Source organism: Notechis scutatus, chromosome 1 (genome assembly GCF_049901735.1).
Source record: "Notechis scutatus isolate UNSWTSFEM ecotype Mainland chromosome 1, rNotScu1.2, whole genome shotgun sequence".
Lineage (NCBI taxonomy): Eukaryota > Metazoa > Chordata > Lepidosauria > Squamata > Elapidae > Notechis > Notechis scutatus.
The window spans coordinates 250,482,000-250,496,637 of record NC_142009.1 but is presented as its reverse complement, the minus strand read 5'-3'; the positions used below and the strand labels follow the sequence as shown (position 1 = coordinate 250,496,637).

The window sequence follows — 14,638 nt, the reverse complement described above, 5'->3', positions numbered from 1 at the left end:
TTAAGCCTCAACTGTTGCCTTAAAACCTGCCTTTGCCCACAGCCCACCCTCAGAAACGCTATAAAAGCAAATTTTAATTCTAATTCATTCCATATGCACATAATGATTTCAGAAAGTCCCTTAATTGAAGAATATGTAGAAGTATCATGCACAAACTTGAAGCTGCTCTCATTATTTTGATACAATAGCTCTTCTATGCTGGTTGATGAGTTTAGAAAGTCACACACGAGGAGAAGGCAGTGTAATAACTTGTTTCAAGTTTCCCATCTGATAACAGGGGGAGCAGGGCTGTCATAGCAAATAAAGCAATTAATGACTTAATAATTTGCGTTTATACACTACATGTATTTAGCCAGAATGCCATATGAACAGAAGGACATCGTTTTCTACATCGCCTCTCCCTTGAGAAACCAATATTTAAATGACATGTATTTCTACATACCTTGAATATTTTCCCATGTATCAGAAAGCCTTGTCTCTTGCTGATTGTCCTGTTTTGCTTCCAAACCAATAGCCCATTTTACAATTGTAAGGAACAAGAAAAAAATTGGGAAGAATAGTATACAACAGCTTGTATACAAAATTATAGCATTTTCTTTGTATAAGGTGGGATGAGGGTGGAAGAGTTTTGTTTTATGAAGCTTTATCCCTAATAAACTGATGCTGAAAATAGTAGGTTTACATTAACAATTTGTTGCTATCAAGAGGATTGTTTGGGAGAATTGTATAAAATGTATCACAGACTCTAGTTGTTATGTTTTAGTGGATTTGGGTTACTTTCCTGTAGTTTCTGTTTTCCATATATGTTTCAACTTCAGCTTATTCTAAAAATATATATCTCAATTGCAATCTGTTGTAGAATTAAATCAGGAGTGGATGACATATCATTCTCCTTATGTTGTTTCCAGCTCCTATCAGTCTTAGCCAGTATGACTAAGGCACATATCCACAACCAAGTTGTGACACATTCTGGCTTTACACACTGTGCTAAATTAAAACCAAGCCACATTGTGGCTGATTTAAAAAAACAGTCTTTAGATAATTTGTGGAAGCAGCAACCATCTACCCAATTTTATTTCTTTTGCACATATTCTTCCCTTAGGTTGAAAATAATGCTGGCCATAGAAGACAGTGATTTAGTCAACTGTTATAGGGCACCAGCAAATAGACCTCTCAACAGTTTTCCAGAAAGTAAAATGAATGTCTTTATTATTTTAGGCCTTCTGTGGTCCTATCTTTTTATTAGTTTTGTGGCCATTTTCTGGTTAAAACTTAAACCAAAAAAGTAAAAAAAAAATGTGATTCAGAAAGTTCCATAGTTTTATAGCTATTCATATATTGTTTGTTTAATGATCCAGGTTACATTTAATTTGACAGTTGACTCCCTGAGGCCATTCCTAGAAGAAAATAGAAGCTGCAACAAATTGTTTCAGTGTATCGGTAAGAAAGTTCAGCTAGTCACTCAAGCCCTCTTCAGTGGGCTATTCCATATGTTCAACCCATGTTCCTTTTTTATTTTTCTATCTCACGCTCCATATTGCATGAGGTCAGGCTTAAGTCTTTTTTTAAAAAAAAAACAAATTTTATTAATTTTCAAAGACAATACACAAACAAACAAAACATAAAACGTAAGAACATAAAACATCTTTTCTAACAACTGCTTATTAAGTTTTAACAAAACAAATAAAACATCTTGTTTAAGTACAGCATAGTTCCAAATTATCACATTTCCATACAAACACAATTTAATATGCATCTTATGTATTCAACTTCATATCTTATTACTCTTTTTCCAACTTCTCACTATTTTTCCCTTTACTTCTATTCAATTTTATTCATTAAACTTATACTTTCATCTGTCTTATTTACGATTTCATATGTTCTCATCCAACATTCTTAATTCTCAATAAACAAACATAAACAAACAAAACACGTAACATGAAAACATAAAACTTCTTTTTAGAAAGCGGCTTAACCCCGGGTTACATCTTTTTGTACAGACATAAATCAAATTCATGCTCACCTTATATACTATTCCATATCTTATTTAACATTCTATATTTTCTATATGTCTTCTCCCCTCTTTTCACTCTCTTAATTCTATTTTGTTTACTTCATCTCAATTTAAATAATTATACTTGTATCTTTTGGCTTAAGTCTTATTAAGCTATTTTGTATTTTAAGAGAGAGGGGGCTTAGGACTGTTGTTAAAAAGAATTCTAAGCCCCCTCCCTCTTAAAATACACCAAGGCTGTTATCTCTTGTTCCTTCCTGTCCTTTAGCTCCATCCAGCACTTTAGTTTCCTGTTTGAGATGAATGATCTTGTGGACTTATTTGGTTGCTCATCTGCTTAAGTGTTAATGATTGAATATAGATACCGTTCTGGGCATTCAACATACAGTATTAAGTATGGTCAATGCAATCAGAATGATAGTATAGGTAATCCTCAACTTACAACCACAATTGAGTCCAAAATTTCAGTTGCAAAGCAGGGCAGTTGCTAAGAGAGTTTTGCCCCATGTTATGACCTTTCTTGCCACATTTATTAAGTGAATCATTGCAGTTGTTAAATTAGTAATATGTTGTTAAGTGAATCTGGCTTCCTCATTGATTTGCTTGTCAGAAAGTCACAAAAGATAGATCTCATGACCCAAGGATACCACAACCATCATAAATATGAGCCACTTGCCATGTGTTTGAATTTTGATCACCTGACCACAGGGATGCTGCATAAGTGTGAAAAACGGACATAAGTCATTTTTTCAACACTTTTATAACTTCAAACAGTCACTAAAATGATTATAAGTTGACTACCTGTAGCCAGACTCACACTATTTGCTGAACCCAAACTGCAATGCCTATAATGTATTGTGCTCAATATAAATTGGTGCTATGTAGAAACCTAGCCATTTACCTTGCCTGGATGCACACAACATGCTAAATCTATCTCTGACTTAGTTTGGGGATTTGTTTTGAACAGTGTAGGTTTGTTTTGGGGCAGTAAATTCAATTCCTGTGGTTTATAAACTCTGATATATGGTTCGGTTTAATGTGAATTCAATCATTATTTAACAGACCATAGTTTACTATTGGCTCTTATAGTTTAGTATTGACACCAGTCTTTATCATTTTAGTGACTAAAATATCTATTTTGAGGTTTTAAAAAACTTTAACTTAGTGATAAATATGAATTTTGAAGTATAAGCAAATTAAAGAAGTTATTTGCCAGAGAGCAATTTATCCAGGATCAGTGTATATGTATGTGTGATTATATACAGTTTTCCCATTTCATAATTGTGTTACTGTAGAATTCACTAGGTGCTTACGATTATTCTTTAATATGGTACTTCTTATACCATTTGAGATCCTAGGGGGCTTTTGAATCACATGATTATTTCAAAATATACTTGCCAAACATCAATCTCTATTAGCTCAGTTACTGCAGTGCTGTGTGGTTAAGACTGTAAAATAAGCAGATGTTTATTTTTATGTCACTTATTACTTTTATATTCTGCAGTTAGATTGCTATGAAGAAAATTTGTAATCGCAGTTGCTTGCAGATTTGCATAGCATAATTTTAAATTCCAGGATTTACAAAAATCTGATTCTTTGAAAGTTAGTAAAAAAAAACCTGATTAATATTTTAAATTCATTTTTAAATTTTCATTGTGAAATTATCAGAATGAACCAAGCCAGTTTCCACTACAAGTATTTCTGAACTAATTAATCTTTACTTTTTTAATATAAAGTATGTTAATTTTGCTGGATATTAAAGTATTTTCCTATATTTCAGCATTCACGACAATTTGTACAATATATGGAGGAAAGAAAAAATGCAAAGCTACTAAAATTGTGGCTACTTTGTGTTTAATTGCATATTCAGGAAAACTACATAGCTAGTTGTATTGAAATATTTAATTGAATGTTTATTCTTGATCACAGCTTGCCTTGAAATTGTGAATAGAATTTAAATCACATGAAAAATAAGTGAAACTTAGTGTGGGGATTTAATAAAGTTATTTCTCTAATATCTGCATCTTGTATTTTTTCCACAAAAATCAGGATAATGCACATGAAAGTTCAGTTCTCATAACAAATAATATAAAAAAGTATAATCCCGTAAAAAAAAACATAATCCTGTAAAAAAAAACTAATGGCTGATTAGGATTTAGACTTAGGGTTCTATAGTCTTGCAGTTTCATTTACTTACATTATTTCTATAAAATTATTATTTCTTTAAGTTATTTTTATATTGTGATATCTAATTATAAATCTATCGCATGGATAGGGTTGTCCTGAATTTAAAGAGGCTGAAGTTGTTGAAAATTTAAACTTGAGAAAGGAAGATATGTAAAATGTGGGTATTGGCAGTAGCTTATGATTCTGGTTACTTAGACATACAAATATTTTTGTCTCTTTATGCCTTTTATAGGATATTTTTTACCTAATTGTGACAGAGATTAAATAATGGGTTTGACCTGATGGACATTTCTAGTTTAATTTTTGTCTCTGCCCTTTCAAGAGTAGACATTAATATGGAATTAATGACACCACTTTGTTTCCATTATTTATGTGCAATCATCCATAATAACAAGAGGTTGATGAAAATTAATACTTTGAGTTGATTTGTAAAGTCTAAAATAAAAGTTAAGAGTGAACTTTTTTGTTGATGTGCCAGACTTTAGAGGATGGATTATGTATTTGTTGAGGAATCCTATATTTCAATTTCTAAAAATTATTTACATTTATACAATAAAGAATTAGGACTAAGTGCTGGATATAAATCTATATGATACGACAATATATATATTATGCATCAGAATGAACAACTTTTACTCATGAGCCCTAATTTAATATATGTTTTGTATGAGACATTTGCACTTCAATTTTATCTTAAATTTGTATAAACGTTTAAGTAATTTGCATATTTAAATAAGTAACGAATTGCTTGGCTGAAGTTAGTTCAACAAACCACAGGTGTCTGGATTTATACATCACGTAAATCAATAAACCATATACATTTATATGAATTTTGACTTTATGAATAGTTAAATGTATCCATTATGATTTGTTAATACAATTGAAGATTTCATAAAATGTGTGTGAACAAGAACATCAGAGTTAGTTCAAAAAACATTAAGACAAGCCCTGTATTAGCAGAATAGCAATCCAGACAGTTTTTATGTTGGACAACATAATAAATAGCCTCATTGTTAGTTTAATTTTTCAAACTGTTCCTTGATTTTTAATGAATATATTTTGTATCCTATTAATCACTTCCATATTGCATTTTGCTTGTTCTTTCACTGACCAAAATTAGAAAATTAGACCTATGTTTATTTTACACTAATGGCACCAGGGAAAAAAATGAATATTGTATTAAATATATAATTATATACAATAAAATTAATACATTAATTTTAACAAAAGTTAAAATGACAAAATAAGTGGGACCATTGGAATTATGACAGAAATGTAGTGACACAAAAGCATACATTCAGTCAAAAATGCAAATAGGCCTTTAGTTGAGTCCAGAGGTTAAGTAAGCTAGAGAGGGAGGAAATTCCATAATCCAGGTAGTCGTGTCAAGAATACCATCATTTGGGTTGACACATGATTATTGTCTTATTGCAGAATTATTCCTAATTTCTATTGGTCCTTCAGATTTCCAAGATTTGAATCATGCAGTGATTTATCCAAAACTATAGGTGCAATTGATTCAGAATGCTGTAATTTGTTTAGAGTAAATTACTTCCTTCAGCAATATAGCTGCAGTATTTTGCACTAAATACTCTAAAAGCAGAGTTCTCTGAATAGTACAGTGCAATAATCCAAATTTGAGAATATCTTTTATAATGTTGTAGCTAAGTTGTTAGATAGTTGTTAAAAGAATTTTGTCCCATTTTGCAACTTTTCTTGCCATAGTTGTTAAGTGAATCATTGCATGTGTTAATTTAATAACACGATCATTATGATGAATCTGGGTTCTCGATTGACATTGCGAGAAGGTCGCAAAAGGTGATCACATGTGAAACTGCAAGTGTTTCATGCAGGGATCACATGACATGACATGGGATACTGCAACTGTCATGAATACATGTCAGTTGGCAACTGTAAAATTTTGATCTTGTGATGGTGGGGATGCTGCAACAATCTTAAGTGTGAAAAGCAGTCATGTCACTTTTTCAGTGCTGTTGTAAGTTTGAACCAAACCAGTGGTTGCCAACGGCCCACTGGTGGTCCGTGAGAACATTTTGGTGGATTGCAGTGCACCCATATCTGCAACGGGGATGATACCAGCAGCGGGTGGACTGATGTGTGCGTGCGGGAGGGTAGTGCAGGAGATTGCGACATCGGAGCTCTTCCTGGGTGTTCCCTGGCCTGCAAGGTGGTGGGAGTGGGGGAAAGGAACCTCTGAACTGGTGCTGGGTGGTGGGAATCTGATGTCCAGAGGCCAATGAGCCATGTGCTAAAAACCAGATGGCCGGCGGGGCGGTGGAGCAATCCTACAGTCTCCCTAGCAAACCCGTGTCGTGGCTGCCTCCTGCCTCCACGCATCAAGGCTGAGCTGCAGGAAGCCAGCGATGCCCTCAGGTAAAGATGTTGCAATGGGGAGGCTCGATTCCTCCCCTCAGGAGCCGCAAAGCGCTCTCTGCCTGTCTGGCAACCACCAAGGCTCCTCCCACTGTGCTTTTTCTCCTCACCAGAAGTGCTCACATGCCCAGTGGGAAGGAGGAAGCTTGACAGGTGCCAGAGGGGTGGTGAGTGCTTTATGGCTTCTGAGGGGAGGGGTCGAGCCTCCCCCTTGCAACATCTTCACCTGAGGGCATTGCTGGCAGCCGCTCAATCTCCTCAATGCGCAAAGGCAGGAGGTAACACCAGTTCAGAAGTTCCTTTCCCCCAACCCCTCGCAGGCCAGGGAACACCTGGGAAGGGCTCTGATGCCGCGATCTCCCACACATATCAGTCCATCCGCCGGCGGTATCAACCCTGTTGCTGCACCTCCCTGCCAGCCATTTGGTCTTCAGCACGTGGCTCATCGGCCTCCGGACATCAGATTCTCACCACCCAGTACCAGTTCAGAGGTTCCTTTTCCCCACCCCCACCCCAGGGACAGAGAGGGGGGGAAGACAGAGAGAAAGAGAAAAAGGGAGAAAGGGGGGGAAGGAGAGAGAGAGAGGGAGGGAAGGAAGGAAGGAAGGAAGGAAGGAAGGAAGGAAAGAGAGGGAAGAGAAAGGGAGAGAGGGAGGGAAAGAAGGGGAAAAGAGGAAGAAAGAGGAGGGAGGGAAAGAAAGAAAAGGAGAAAGGGGGGGAGAAAGGAAGAAAGGAAGGGAAAGAGAAAGGGAGAAAGGGGGAGGGAAAGAGAGAAAGGGGGAATGAGAGAAAGGGAGAGGGAAAGAAGGAGAAAGGAAGAAAGGGAGAGAGAGAGAAAGGAAAAAAGGAAGAAAGAGAGGAGGAGGGAAAGAGAGGAAGAGGAAGAGAAAGGGGCAAAGGGAGAAGGGGGGGGGGGGAAGAGAGAGATGAGAGATCCCAGTGTTTTTTTCCTTTCTATGGGAAACAGGTCCAAATGACTGATTATTTAAGTTTGCAGAAACAGGCAGCCAAGCTAAGTGCCTGAAGGATCCCATTCCGTCAGTGGGAGTTCAGGCGCTTCAGCGAGTGGCATGCTGGATTCATATTAGTGGTCTGCAGGATTTAAAATTATGAATTTGGTGATCTCTGAGGTCTAAAAGGTTGGCAACTACTGAATTAAACAAATGGTTGTAAATTGAGGACTACCTCTAACAAGGATGAACTATAGGGAGAAAATAAGTAGATAAAGATTGATAGAATTTTAGGGAGAATTAGAACTTTCAGCATTTATATATCCAACCAAAAACAATGATAATGAAAAAGAATATACAAGAAATGCGTTAATCAGTGAGTATAGTATATAAGATTTCTACAGTAGCTCTCAATATATAAAACAGATCTTAATTTTGCCCTATGGAATAGGATAAGATGAAAGATAGATAGCAGTGCTATGTGAACTTTGCAAGTCAAAATTCCTAATGTCAAAGGATGAAGACAAAGATATGATTGGGTTTGCTGGAATGTTGTGGTCTTTGGCATAGTTCTTCCTAGTTTCTTACGGTTTTATAGTGTATAAGAGTTTATCAGGAACAGCATAAATAATATCTCATCCTTCTAAGCAAAACCTGACATTTGGCCAGCTAAAAAGCTACTTTGGATATAACACAGTAGATTGATTCTACTTTTTTAAAAAAAGGCAATTTTTCCTCTTACCCAAGAGGAGCTTACCCAAGCTCATAATATAAAGTATATTTTGAACTCCCTGATCTCCTGCCCCCCCAGAATTACTGTCTTTCATAATGATTGCTGATGAAGAAACTACTGTGGTTCTTAGCCTGTATATATTTTCACCGGTTAATTGGTCCAATTAATAATTATGAAAAAAAGTTTTATTGACATGTAATCCTATATATATTTATTTGGAAATAATTCTATTAAGTTGAAACCATAATGGCAAGGTTCTCACAGCAAATGAAGCCAAAATTAAATAAATTACATTTGGTTTAGTATTTTTCATTCCACAAAAATATGTTTGGGTTGCTTCCTTAAATTCTCAGTACATAAAAAAAAAATGTTCATCCCTGTGAGAGCTGATGAATTTAGAAAGTATTATTGCATGACTTAAACCGTGACAGGATTTGGCTAACTTAGTACTTAGTGTGGTTTATATAAATTCGTATTTTTGTTAAGAAACATTAAAGCCCTCTCTAGTTAGTTCATCCTGTGGGAAGACTGCTTGTGAAAAACAATACCGTGAAAAACAGAGGATGTTCCCAAGTTACAGATTACATTAAAAAGTGGGTTTTGAGAGTGAGAGGTGCATGAGCAGCATGGCAGTCATACTGAATTTTGTCTTTCTAAGACCCCTGTGCCAGTAGCATTCCAGACAATCTCTTGATCATAACAAATAGTTTGCAGAAAAATAGCAGTGAATATTTTTTATCATCAAGCATTGTTCATATTCTATTCTAGATTCAACCCTCTTTATATTTGCTTTGGTTCTGTCAAAACTAAGAAATGATGCATTTGAAACATCTAATTCTGAATGAGACATTTAATCCTTTTTCTGAAATTTTACTTTACTAATTGCTGATGTCTTAATGTTTTTTTATTCTCGACACAAGTTAACTTGTTCTTATTATAGTACTCTTCATATTCAGTTTCTTACCTATTGTTTTCCTTTACTATTTTTTTTATCAGGCATTGACTTTGTGCTGTAATGTCTTTGGTAGATTGAAACATCAGTGACTATTGTTAAATTCTATATTTATTCTTTGATTTTTGATTCACAGTGTTTTGGTTTTTGTGTTATGGAGATTCAGATGTGTTTTTTTTAAGTTCCTTGAAATCTGCCTTATATTTTGTCTCAAGCTAAAAACACCCCCAGTATGTTAAAGCCATCAGCTTTCAGTAGTTCTAATTTACTAAGTACATACTAAGATTAATACAATCAGATGGTAATAGATATATTTTGTTCTGTTCTTTAAGCATTTATATGTTTTGTTGTGAGAGAAGATATTGGATTGATATACTAGTTGCCCACCTTAGTGTAAAGTTTTTGTTTATCATTTTTCCCAAACTATGTATTTCTAAAATAATTATGATTACTATACAACTCCCTCCTTGTGCTGGTAGAGGTACATAGAGATAAAGTTATTGTGTGCATTTGAGACGATGATTTGGTCCTTCAGGAATGTATTGCAAAAGTGAATAAAAATTAACTCATTAAAAACACAGAATTTTTGTATGGTCAGTTCAGTCTTCAGATAGATGCATCTAGAGGCTGTTTTTCCCCTCTGGCCTCATTTCTGCAAAATAATAAATCATCATAGTTAGCAAATTACTCAGTTATGTAAACCTTTACTTATAATATGTCTGATGCTGATGTTTTTCTTTTATTTTGATTGAAATGAAGATAGAAAGCATATGACTTAATTCAGAAAAAATGTTCCAAAATTATATTGGTTTTATTTAGATGCAATTAGGGTTATCTTCTTTATTCTTGTTCAGACTATTACTGTATAACTTTTGCCAAATACCCATTTCACTGCAATATTAAAAGGACATACACATTTTTATTTTGGGGACATTTGTCTAACCTGTTTAGTGTTTAATTCATAGCAAAACACATTTGTGGTGTGGGTTTTTAGTATTAGAAATTCTCAACATACTTTTATAGTTAACTGTCTATGTTAATTTAATAGTTCAGAAAAAGAATGGAAAAATATTAAAGTGTTCAGGAGTGTGTGTGTGTGTGTGTGTGTATGTATGTATGTATGTATGTATGTATGTATGTGTGTGTGTGTGTATATATATATATATATATATATATATAAATAAATAAATAAATAAATAAATTCAGTTTAGTAGTTAGGGCACTGGGCTAGAAATTAGGAGATTATAAAATTCTAGTCCTGCCCTAGGCATGAAAGCCAGCTAGGTAACTGGGCCAGTCATTCTTTCTCTCTGCACAACACACTTCACTGAGTTGTTGTGAGAAGAATAGGAAGAGGAAGGAGTATTAGATATGTTTTCCACCTTGAGATATTGTAAAAATAATAAAGATGGGATAAAATATCTAATATAGATGTATATGCCTATATATGCACATACATATATTAGAGGTATATTCATAACAAGTCAAATATAATAAAATTAGATCAAGAATATGAACAGTGTGTTGGTATCCAGATCTTGTTCCCTGTTTCTTCTTCTTGTGCCGTATCTGTCATCGGATGTTGGCGATCCCTGTTTAGCATATATAAAATGAACTATTATTCCAAGATCACAAATAACACTCCTAAACTAGGTTGCCTCCATTCTGTTTCTCTGATTTTAATTTTAATGTTGTCACTGAAGAATGTTTTATTTGTCTCCATTTTGAATTATTTTAAAGTTTTACATCTTTCAAAATATCAGTGTCAGAGTGACAGGTTTGTACTTCTCTTGTTTCTCTTTTTTCCTCATATAGGGATATTTGCTCCCAGGGATTCTCACAAATGAAATATAAACATTTGATTACTTCTGGAATGCAGTTCAAATGAACTTCTAAATTCATTCAAAGTAAATAAACATTTCTATCAGTCTTGGACTTGTATCCTGCTGCTTTATTCTGATTTCACAACTGCTAGGTGAAATATTTAGTCATCTTTTCAGAAAAATCTGAGCTAAAATAAGGGTAGTACTACATTTTCTTCATACCTAAACAGTTGGCATAGTGATTTTTTTCCTCTTCCTTTTATTTTGAACATATCCAAAATCTTGCTTGTTTTTCTTCGCATTCATTATCAAACTGAACTGATTGTAAGCGTTAGCCTTTCTGAGACCATATTTTAAATGTGTGTGTGTGTGTGTGTGTGTGTCTTTGCTGATTTAACCCTCTTTCCACCTCCTATATCTGTCCTTTCCCTTTCCCTTATTTACCTTCTTTTTGTATTGAGTACAAAAAGCTGTGTGCTGAAATAATATATGTAAGCTAACATTAAATGAAAACTTAAATTATATGGACACACTGATCTGTAAATTTAGACTTGCATGCCTCAAGAAGTAATTTTTTGTTTAGTTTATATAGTTGCATAAACAAAATATGAAATAGGGAGTGACGATTGTGTGCCAGCTAATATAGACTAACTTAAAAGTTCCTGGCTTAATCATATATACTGTATATACCGTGTTTCTCACATAATAAGGCCGGGCCTTATTTTTTTTTGAGCCCCGAAAAAACGGCTAGGCCGTCTTTTCGGGGGGTAACTTAATTTCCCCCCTTTCATCCTCATCTAGAGCCCCCCGCGGGCAGCCTCGCCACCAGCTGCTCCTAAGGGGCGATCATGGCGAAGCGCAGAGAGCTCCCTACTCCCACCAAACACCTTTGCTGCAGACCCAAGACCTTTGGCACCTGCCTCTGTTGCTTTCCCTTCTGCCCATTCCACTGCCGTTTGGAGTGCCGTTGGAGCTGCTGCCGCCGTTTGGAGCTGCCTCTGCCGTTTGGAGCTGCCTCTGCCGTTTGGAGCCGCCGCCGCCGTTTGAAGCTGCCGCTTCCGCGTTTGGAGCACTACCGCTGTTTGAAGCACCACCGCCACTCCAAACACGGAAGCGGCAGCTCCAAACGTGACGGCGGCACTCAAACGGCGGCGGCGGCTCCAAACGGCAGAGGCAGCTCCAAACACGGAAGCGGAGCCACCGCCGCCATTTGGAGCTGCCGCCGCTGTTTGGAGTACCATTGGAGCTGCCTCTGCCGTTTGGAGCTGCTGCCGCCGTTTGGAGCCACCGCCGCCGTTTGAAGCTGCCGCTTCCGCGTTTGGAGCACTATTGCTGTTTGGAGCACCACCGCCACTCCAAACACGGCGGCAGCTCCAAACACGGAAGCAGCAGCTCCAAACGTGACGGCGGCACTCCAAACGGCAGAGGCAGCTCCAAACACGGAAGCGGAGCCACCGCCGCCATTTGGAGCTGCCGCCGCTGTTTGGAGTACCATTGGAGCTGCCTCTGCCGTTTGGAGCTGCTGCCGCCATTTGGAGCCACCGCCGCCGTTTAAAGCTGCCGCTTCAGCGTTTGGAGCACTATCGCTGTTTGGAGCACCACCGCCACTCCAAACACGGCGGCAGCTCCAAACACGGAAGCAGCAGCTCCAAACGTGACGGCGGCAGCTCCAAACGGCAGAGGCAGCTCCAAACACGGAAGCGGAGCCACCGCCGCCTTGGAGCTGCCGCCGCGTTGGAGCTGCCACTCCGCGTTGGAGCTGCCGCCGTGTTTGGAGTGGCGGTGGTGCTCCAAACAGCGGTAGTGCTCCAAACGCGGAAGCGGCAGCTCCAAACGGCAGAGGCAGCTCCAAACGGCAGAGGCAGCTCCAATGGTACTCCAAACAGCGGCGGCAGCTCCAAATGGCGGCGGTGGCTCCGCTTCCGTGTTTGGAGCTGCCTCTGCCGTTTGGAGCCGCCGGCGCCGTTTGGAGTGCCGCCGTCACGTTTGGAGCTGCTGCTTCCGTGTTTGGAGCTGCCGCCGTGTTTGGAGTGGCGGTGGTGCTCCAAACAGCGGTAGTGCTCCAAACGCGGAAGCGGCAGCTTCAAACGGCGGCGGCGGCTCCAAACGGCGGCAGCAGCTCCAAACGGCAGAGGCAGCTCCAAACGGCGGCGGCGGCTCCAAATGGCAGAGGCAGCTCCAAATGGCGGCGGCGGCTCCAAACGGCAGAGGCAGCTCCAAACGGCGGCAGCAGCTCCAAGGGCACTCCAAATGGCGGTGGTAGCTCCAACGGCACTCCAAATGGCAAGTCCCCCCACCCTTCCCCCTATTTTGCATGTTTTAAACTAGGCCTAAATTTGGGGGGAGGGGCTTAATTTGATTTTATGCCTAGAAAACATGCTGGGTCTTCCTATTGGTGGAGGCCGTATTGTTGGAGAAACACGGTAGAAGATTATTGTCAGAGAAAATTTTGATCTAATATAATTTTGATATAAACTACTGCAGTAGAGATGTATGCTAGTATGTCAACTAAGTGACAGTATTTAACAAAATTTGGAGCATTGGTATTTTGCCATAATTGAAGAGAATACATCTGTGCCATGGGGCTTAATAATATTGTCAAATGCAAAGGATGATACCTATGTTATGACAGCCCCTTTTCTTTCATATGACAGTCATGCTTCTGGTGCATTAGTTGTAAAAAAAACATTTAATATGGAAATTATAGTTATATAACAATGATGATTTAGATTTGAATGATATTTACTTTTAAGTTTTTTCTTAATTAGGATTGTTCCTAAATAATATGTGAAATATTATTTTTTATATTTACCATTAAATTTTACTTTTTTAATTGTTTGGAGAACTAAGCATCACTTTTGGGATTTGAAACTAGTGTTTTGTCTATTTGGGAAACCATACAGCCATCTAATGACTATGACTTTTGAAATAATTCTTTCAAAACTGTATACATGGTAAGATAAAAGGGTGATCACTTTGCTGTAATTTCATGTATATCAGCTTCCTAAGGGGAATTTCTTTTATATGCATGGAGCGCTTGTATAGAATTTTTGTGATTGATTTATTGTAGAAGATCATGTCCCTAAAAGAGAAATTGCCTTCATAATATACACTGAAATAATTTACACACTCACAGGAATGTAGACCACACATAGATAAATGGTTTATTATATGCAGAATTAACAGTTTTACTCCTGTGATAAATGCTGTTTTGTCCAGGTTTCCATCCAAAGTTTGGTATATCTTGACAAACCTTGGAGAAAACATGGAATATTTCACAATCGCATTGAACATTGGAGGCACTTGACATAGTCTTTTCCTTTAAACTCACAAAAGGGGCTTTTTGGTTTGAATCTGCTTCTGAGATACTTGGAAAACCTACAAGGATCAAAAACATCTCCCTGTCTTTCTTCTGCTTAGAGATCTAAAGACTGATTGGGGCTTGCTCTGTATTTTGCTTCTAGAGTCTTGAGTGTCTTTCAAAATTGAAGTATTACCAAGAAATGGGCGTAGGTAGAATTACCTGAGAACCCCCTTTCTATATACACTGCAAGAGTGTCCAGGAAATGGGTATGACTCCTCCTA

General features: G+C 37.5%; 1 protein-coding gene across 3 annotated transcripts in view; it reads left to right on the top strand.

The window, feature by feature from the left end:
* The window catches only part of QSER1 (glutamine and serine rich 1), a 53,144-nt gene that overhangs the window by 2,905 nt on the left and 35,601 nt on the right, over positions 1–14,638 (top strand). The window lies entirely within an intron of this gene.